Source organism: Perognathus longimembris, chromosome 5 (assembly GCF_023159225.1).
Source record: "Perognathus longimembris pacificus isolate PPM17 chromosome 5, ASM2315922v1, whole genome shotgun sequence".
Taxonomy (NCBI): Eukaryota; Metazoa; Chordata; class Mammalia; order Rodentia; family Heteromyidae; genus Perognathus; species Perognathus longimembris.
In genome coordinates this window covers 38,453,360-38,462,504 of record NC_063165.1, presented here as the reverse complement: position 1 = coordinate 38,462,504, position 9,145 = coordinate 38,453,360, and the positions used below count along the sequence as shown (strand labels likewise).

Sequence of the window (9,145 nt, the reverse complement as noted above, 5' to 3'; positions counted from 1 at the left end):
TTTAATCTATAGTGTGTTTACATTGGAGTATTCTTCAAGGGTTGTGAAACATAACAAAGACATTGCACATTCTGGAGCTGGAACCAAGTTGAAATACTGGCTTTGGCACTTCTCAGTTAGGACATTTATTTGAAGTCATTTGTCTTTGGTGCTCTTCCCCTGGAAAACACACACCATAATACTTATTTTTCCAAAATGACCAGTAAGTTATCTGAGATAATATAACTCATCACTTCCTCCTTCCTTCCATACTTCAAGCCTGTGCATTGTACTAAGTTGTGCTATTTCATTTCTTAGTTTAAAACAAAAGGATTTTATTTATTTGCTGTACACCATAACTGTGGTTTAACTAAGCCATAAAAATGAGCTTGCTTACTTTTAACTCAAGCAGTACTGGAAAGATGAAAAGGAGAAGACAATTTTGGAGCTCCTGCTGGGCTGTTTGGTCACCATGATTTCCACCACAGTGGCCACTAGCGATCATCTGTGAAATCATCTGGTACTCTGTAGAGTCAGAAGGTCAGGTTCAAAGTCTTAGGCCTACAGGGGACAGGTATACTGCAAAAACATGTCATCCTATCCATGCCTCCACTTTCTCATCTATAGAGAAAATTTAACAGCTCGAGCCACCTGTTATGTTTGAAGATGAAATGAACCAATGCAAACAAAAATCTTCATCTGAGTCTTTCTGATACTTTCTGTAGTTCAAGCCTATTAACTGTGATTTAGAGCCTTTCTGACTAAAAGTTTAAGGCAAAAGGAAACAAAAGTACAAGAATATATGGCTAAATTCAACTAGGAAAACGTTGCAAATTAAATTTTAAAAGTACCCCTTTTTTCATTTTTAAAGGTCACTTTCATATTCATGAATTTGGGCTTTGAGACTACTTGAGTCCTTGGTGCACAGTGACAAATCAGTGGGAAAGGAGGAATCTCAGTTCACAAATTAAGAGTAGAAATTAGAACCATATTAAGTTTCCTGCAAGGGTTCACTGTCTCCTTTGGCCATGAGGCCAGGATTGGAGAGTTTTCACTGTCCCAAAACATAAGTCTGGAGTATCTAAAGCTCCATGCCATCTGCCCATGCAGTGTCAAGTGAGACTAGCTGGTGGTCCTGCCCTGTACTACTTCCAGAAGTAGTCCAAAGATGTTCCCTACCCTCCCACCTGGCCACCTCCCATTCAGAATGCAGCCAGAACATCCCACTCAAAACTCAGCTCAAGCCAGGCACTGGTGGCTCACACCTGTCATCCTAGACGCTCGGGTGGCTGAGATCTGAGGATCAAAGCCAGCCAGTTTCAAAGCCAGCCAGGGCAGGAAAGTCCCTGAGACTCTTATCTCCAATAAACTACTCAGAAAAAGCCAGAAGTGGCACTGTGGCTCAAGTGGTAGAGCATTATTAGCCTTGAGTGTAGAGAGGCTCAGGGACAGAGCTCAGATCTTGATTTCAAGCCCTAGGACAGCCAACTATACATACACACACACACACACACACACACACACACACACACACACACACACTCACTTCTGCTCAATTCATGAGAATTGCTCTATAGTTGTCTGAAATCCCAGAAAATACTTGCAGACTATCTTTTGTAGCGCCTCAGGGTTTGACCTAGAACCCTAAAGAGAGCAAGAAACACAGTCTTTTTCTCTAGAGCCAATTATCACCTATATTTACTTCATTTCTTTTCTAACTGTCCCTTGGGTATGAAAAGGTCTGGAAGGGCTCCTAAGACTGATGCCATCCAAGTTGCCTCAAGTAACAGTGTAAAGGATGAGGCCAGCATTTTTGTGTGGTCTATGATGATAAGATAAAAAAGGAAAGACATTTCAGTGCTCTAGTCATTTCTAAGCTGTCTTCATAACTAAGAATTTATTCTTTCTGACTCTACCTACCCTTCCTTCCTTCCTTTCTTTTTCTTTTAGCATACATTAGCTACATGAAGGGGGATTATGTTGTGATCTTTCCATGAATCTATACAATGTATTCTAACCAATCCCTTACATCATTCTCCTTTAGGCCTGCCTTCCTTCCTTCTCTCCTTTCTTCCTTCCTTCTTTCCTTCCCTCCTCTCTTCCTTCCTTCTTTCTTTCCTTCCTCCCAAAAACAGTTTTACCAGGTTTTATTATTCTATTTTCATACATAATATCTATTTTAACCTTATTTTTCTGAGTTTGCCATCCTTAACCCAACTCCCTCCCACCCACCCCCCCACAGTGATACCTATCCCCTAAAACAGAACCTATTTCAATTTTTCCTCCTCTCTAACCCCCTCTTCATCAATAGCTTTCAAAAGATAGGGTTGATTGGTTGGTGTTTGGGTTTTTTTTTAATCTTTGTCTCTTTTTTTTTTTAATTCTCTTACCTTATTTTTCCTTTCTTAATTCTACTTTGTATTTGGTATGTTAGCATTATTTGAAGGCTATCTTCTTTCTTTTTTTTTTGCCAGTTCTAGGGCTTGAACTTTGAGCCTGGACACTGTCCCTAAGCTTCTTTTGCTCAAGGCTAATACTCTACCACTTGAGCCACAGCACCACTTCCAGGTTTTCTGTTTATGTGGTACTAAGGAATCAAACTCAGGACTTCATGCATGTTAAGCAAGCACTCTAACACTAAGTCACATTCCCAACCTATTGAAGGCTATCATAAGCCTGCCTTGCACACAGCCTTTATTCATACCCTGGCTTATTCTAGAGTTTTCTGAGTGATCTCATCTAAGTAGGGTAGCCATAATCATCCATCTCTGCTTCCTTCTCGCCATCCCCAGTGCTTGCTCTCATCAGTCCAGATTGCAGACCCTCATTTTGTGTCATGTCTCAACTTTGACTTCAGCTAGTTTTCACCTCATGAAGCTCTGTTATTTTTCAGATCAATGTGATCCTTATTTACAATGTTGTGAAAAACTATATCAAACCTTCTCTCCCTTTTTGTCACTCGAAGGGATCTTATCACATTTTCCTGAAAGACTGAGGACAACTTAAAGATATTTTTTGGGGGGTGAGGGGGGCTTTCTTTTGTGTGAGATATCTTGATAAGTGCACTATTGAATTTTAATCTGAATGGCTTGGAGCCTCATCTTTAGAAAACTTTTAGAAATACAGACATTCAGTTATCTTATTCTCAGCCACAGGGGAGATTCAAGAAAGTGAAGCTTTGTATTCTAAGTTCCAAAGGTATTTTTATATCTAATAAAATGACTTTTTTCTGTGAAACCTTTTTTATTAATATATTACTGTTGGCATATTTGCATATGTGCAGAATGTCATACTTGCACTTTGTTTCATTTATTTTGTTTCATTTTAATTTTTAAAGAAACAACACAAAAAAGAATGGATCCCCAGGGACAGAGACAGAAAGAAATAAATGCAGAATTTAAAAAAAAAGAGAGAGATGACCCAGATTATTTATAATAAAGGCAGCAGTGCTGTTTATTTCAGCAATAGTAAGTTTCCTCAAGCTCTACACCCTTGCACTTTTAAACTGGTGATAGGGCCCCAAATCTATCCTTTGAAGAACAAATCATATTGATTTTCCTAAGATAGGAAAAAAATATAAAAGGTGCTTCAATTTTGTTTATGTTCAGAAATTATTTAAAGCATTCTAAAGCCCCATCATAGAGAAATGCACATAGCAAATTGCTGTTCTAAATATCAGATTTTATGCTTATTTGTCGGAGAGTTTGATACTAACAATCCATCAGGTAAAATAGAAGAGGTAAAAAAAAGGAAAACAAATCTTTGTGTCTACAAAACATTTTTGACAAGATTAACTGATAGACCTTTTTTCAGTTGTCTTCATATTACTTATATGTTATAACTTCAGGTAATATTAAAAAATATTTTATGACATGTGAAATACCCATAAACACAAAGTTAGAAATTTATTTTGGGTTTTGTTTTTGTTTTTGTTTTTGTCAGACATGAGGCTGTAACTCAGGGCCTAGGGCCTGGCCTTAGGGTTTTGGTGGTTTTTTGCTCAAGTTTAATGCTATACCACTTGGAGCCACAGATCCATTTCCAATTTGGGGGTGGTTAATTGGAGTTAAAGTCTCATAACTTTCCTTCCTGGGCTGGCTTTGAGCTATGATCCTCAGATCTCAGCCTCCTGAGTAGCTAGGATTACAGATGTGAGCCACCAGCACCATGGGAAATTTGTGTTTTCATACAAAGCAAAAGAGACCAAACACAGTTGTGAAAGCTCTGCTCTCAGCTCTCTACTGACTTTGATGTTGACCAACAGGAGACACTGGTGTGATACTTCATTAGGAAGTCAGAGGGCAGTGATCCGCACTCAGTCCACAATCTTTCTGCTAACAATCTTCATCTTTCAGCTGGTACAACCATTGAGAGGTCCTTCCCTGCACTGTGCTGCCTAGAAAATTCTAATAGATCAGAATTTTACCATTATTAATGTGGATCTCTTCTTAAAGATGCAAAGCTGTAGTTTCAGATTTTACTAAGAGGGAACTTACAGTATTTTGTTACCACACTGAAAATGACCAACTACCCTCTCTGAAGATGTCCGCCTTGGAACCATCGTGGGCTGTGCCTGACAGACAGACAGCAAGAACGAGGCAGCCATGGCACTGTGCAAGGCTAGCAGGTCCCAGCAGAGCTACAACTCTGTGAGTCAAGCAGGAGCACAATTCTAAACCAATTGGCATAAATGGCCACAGGCCATAGATACCATTATGTTGGGATTGGAGAAACATAGCTGAGAATTAAAGATATTTTCACTTTTATTAATAGAAAAGACTTTTAAAAGCCTTTTTCCTTTCTGCAATAACAGAAAAAAATCAAATCATTTTCTAAAAATTACAAAAATCTTATCACTGCTATACATATTGGCATATAATTTCATAAGTATATAAAAAATAAAATAGAATGTAGAAAAATAGAAGATACTTGTGGAGAAGGGGTGGTAGGGATTGAACTCAGAGCCTGAGTGTTGTCCATGAGCTTTTGTATCTAAGGCTAGCACTCTACTACTTGAAACACACTTCCATTTCTGGCATTTTGGTGGTTATTTGGAGATACGAGTCTCATAGATTTTCCTGCCAGAGCTGGCCTCAAACCAATATGCTCAAATCTCAGCTTCCTCAGTTGCTCGGATTACAGATATGAGCCACCAGCACTTGACTTTTTTCACATTTTTTTTAAAGATTACTGAATTCTGAGGAATTCTACTTTTTCCAAGTTTCGAGTCTGTTCCTGCCAACCATATTTATACAGAACACACATGATACAAAAATTTATCCTTAAACTGAGAAGGTATTATGACTTCACAGTTTTCCCAGTTGAGACTGTCCTATACTTTAGATAAGGAGGTATTTTGTTGTTGTTGTTGCTGTTGTTTTTAATCCTTTATTTTTTATATAGTTGACTGTAATAAAAAGATGTTCAGGGCTGGGGATATGGCCTAGTGGCAAGAGTGCCTGCCTCGGATACACGAGGCCCTAGGTTCGATTCCCCAGCACCACATATACAGAAAACCACCAGAAGCGGTGCTGTGGCTCAAGCGGCAGAGTGCTAGCCTTGAGCGAGAAGAAGCCAGGGACAGTGCTCAGGCCCTGAGTCCAAGGCCCAGGACTGGCAAAAAAAAAAAAAAAGAAAAAAGATGTTCAATTGGGTTCTCACAAATATGTAACCAAAATTTCTGTTAATTTCTATGGAATCTTAGAAATAAAAACAATAATCTGAAAAATGCCTGCAGCTCTGGTCTGACAAAATATTTTAATACAAGTCCAAAGGGTATTTATACAGAAACTTACTTTATAGAACTTAGGTACTTAACAATTACTGTATTTTTATAAAGCCTTTTGGTAATGATGAGAATAATAACATTATATTGTGCTAGATTCTTGGAATAGCAAGATAGAGATACTACTTCCTGCTCTCAAATTGTGCATGGTCTACTAAGCAAGACTGATATTGCTTTGCAAATAAATCAATCAATTACAATCTAGGCAGAGAGTAGCAACAGCAAATATGCAAATTGTAGTGATTCACACAGGGTTCAGTGATTACTGTGAAGCCATGGGGGGGATGAAAGAGATTCTCAAAGCAGGTCATATTTTAGTGACATTTTACAAAATAGACTGAATTTTACTGCATAAATATTGTGGGTTTAATTGCACACTCAAATAATAGCTTGGTGTCATTAACCTCGTACAGCAGAATGCAACCTTATTGGAGATAAGGTCTTTATAAAGGCAATCAAGTGAAATGATATCAGAAATGTTAACCCATTATAATTGATGAAATTTGGACACAGAGATACACAGAGATGGAAGACAATGTGAAGAAGCACATCAGAAGACTATGGCCATCTACAAAGCCAAGAGAGAGGCTGACATATATCTCCCATTCATGGAACTTCCTGGCTGAAGTGTTAATTTCACACTTCTAGACTCTAGAATCAATATTAAATTTCAAAGCCACACAATTCACAGTATTTGGTTTTATAAGCCATACCAAAGAAATACAATAGACAAAATAGAATATCATAGAAATAGCACAGTCAGTATTACTGTTGGCCAACAAGAGAAATGGTAAGAAAGGGAGCTATTCGGGAAATCAGATATGTTGTTGAGTAGAGTTAGCTAATAGACATTAGTTTGAATGGATAACTGGAGGGAAAACATGGAGAAAGAGAGCACCAGTAAGAAAGAATACCCCATTTTCTTAATTTGTGTACATTATGTCCTTTCTGCTTGGATAAAGAAACCTTTTACTGAGGGAACTATGTGTCCTGTTTTGTCTTACATTCTCCCACTAACTCCTTTATGGCATAATTAACAAAAGCACTCTTTTTCACTCTTGGAATATTCTACATGAAAGATATAACACATACTACACAGTCATCTGACTTTCAGCTCTAGCCTGACACTTCACTTCTGACCTCACCAGCCAAATCTAATCATATTGATGCTTTGAGTGATGATTAGAAATTGTGGTATCAAATACTAATTTACTTTCAATAAACATTCCTCTGTGAACTTCATACATTTTATTTTATTTGATTGTCGGTCATGGGGCTTCAACTCTGGGCATGGGCACTGTCCTTGAGCTCTACAGTTCAAGACTGGTATTCTACCGTTTGAGCTCCAGTGCCACTTCTGGTTTTCTGGTGGTTAATTAGAGATAAGAGTTTCACAGACTTTCCTGTCCAGGATGGCTTCAAACCAAGATCCTCAGATCTCAGCCACCTGAGTAGCTAGGATTGCAGGTGTGAGCCACCAGCACCCGGCTCACATGTTTAAAACATTTATTTTCATATAGTTATATGAGGTATATTTTTACAAACAAGAAAAAGAACCACAGAGAAATTATTCTTATTCATTTGGAACATTTCTCCTTCTGTTAGTTTGTCATGTTTCCTGTGAGAAGTATTTTAATTTATTTCTTATTGTCCTGGTAGTTACATAAATTTTATCATGAGTGTCACTTCCTAAGTTTACTTATCCTGACTTTCTCTTTTTCATAGAATACCATTTTTATTTTATACAAAGCAAGAATAATTGGATATCGTATATAATTCTTTTAAGATATAAGCTAATTATGAATGCTGTTTCTTCCCTGTAACATCTGTATCATCTAGATTTTCACTAGATGTCCTCATCCTAATGCTTCCCAAGTCTTCAAAGCAGTTTTTTCTAGATTTGTTATTCTCGTCCTCTAAAGAATTCCCCAGGCTCTTTCCAGCCAGCTCCGAGCGATGGGCATCTCTCGGCACAACTGGCACAAGCGCCGCAAGACTGGGAGCAAGAGGAAGTCCTACCACAAGAAGAGGAAGTATGAGCTGGGACGCCCTGCCGCCAACACTAAGATTAGCCCCCGTCGCAAACACACAGTCTGAGCTCGAGATAGCAACAAGAAATATCGTGCTCTGAGGCTGGATGTGGGCAACTTTTCCTGGGGCTCTGAGTGTTGTACTCGTAAAACAAGGATCATTGATGTTGTCTACAATGCATCCAATAATGAGTTGGTCCGCACCAAGACCCTAGTGAAGAACTGCATTGTACTCATTGACAGCACATCGTTCCAACTGTGGTACGAATCCCACTATGCATTGCCCCTTGGCCGCAAGAAGGGGGCCAAGCTGACTCCTGAAGAGGAAGAGATTTTAAACAAGAAGAGATCCAAGAAAATTCAGAAGAAATACGATGAAAGAAAAAAGAAAGCCAAAATCAGCAGTCTTTTAGAGGAGCAGTTCCAGCAGGGGAAGCTTCTTGCCTGCATTGCATCCAAACCAGGCCAGTGTGGCCGAGCAGATGGCTATGTCCTAGAAGGGAAGGAGCTGGAATTCTATCTGAGGAAGATCAAGGTCCGAAAAGGCAAATAAAGTCATCTACCATCCTTAGTTCATGTAATAAAGGTCTTTATTGTCTAAAAAAAAAAAAAATGCCCAGGCTAGCCAGAGTGATGCTATTTAGAGAATGAGGAAGAAAGAGGGAAGCAATGACTCTTCAGTTTGGTTCTAGATTAAATTCTGCTGAGATCCTGAGGCCCAGGCTACTCCAGATGCCAAGGCAGGATAACAAACCTCTAAACTTTTGTCTAAGCAGACTTACCAAAATACCAGTGTTTCACGTGTCCTTTACCTGGAATTTCAGCCTGCATCACTTATTTCTTATCCCACCCCTCTTTCTCACTATCCATTGTAACTCATTGTTTCAAAACAGATGTTGGTGAAATGTCTTAACTAAAAGGAGTAGTGCACAAGCAGAATGGGCTGGTATGAGTGTGGTTCAAATGGTACTGTACCCAGACTTCCAACTCCAATACTAGCCATGCACTGGTGGGTCATACCTGTAATCCTAGCTGCTCAAGAGGCTAAGATTTGAGGATCACAGCTTAAAGCCAGCCCAGTCAGGAATGTCCAATAAACTACTCAGAAAGGGCCAGAAGTGGCTCTGTGGCTCAAGTAGTAAAGAGCTAGCCTGGAGCCAAAAAACAACAACAACAACAAAAAACTCATGGACATCTGCTAGGTCCTAAATTCAAGCTCCAAGACCAGCACAAAAAGAAGAAAAAGAAACCTTCTGATCCCCTATATATAGATAGATATCATAGACTCAGTGATACATATGCACCAAAATGTACTGCACACAGTTCTGCAGGCTGACAAGTCCAAGGTCAA

General features: G+C 38.9%; 1 pseudogene; it reads left to right on the top strand.

The window, feature by feature from the left end:
- Positions 1 to 7,719: 7,719 nt before the first annotated feature.
- On the top strand, positions 7,720 to 8,362 carry LOC125351285 (annotated as a pseudogene).
- Positions 8,363 to 9,145: the final 783 nt, after the last annotated feature.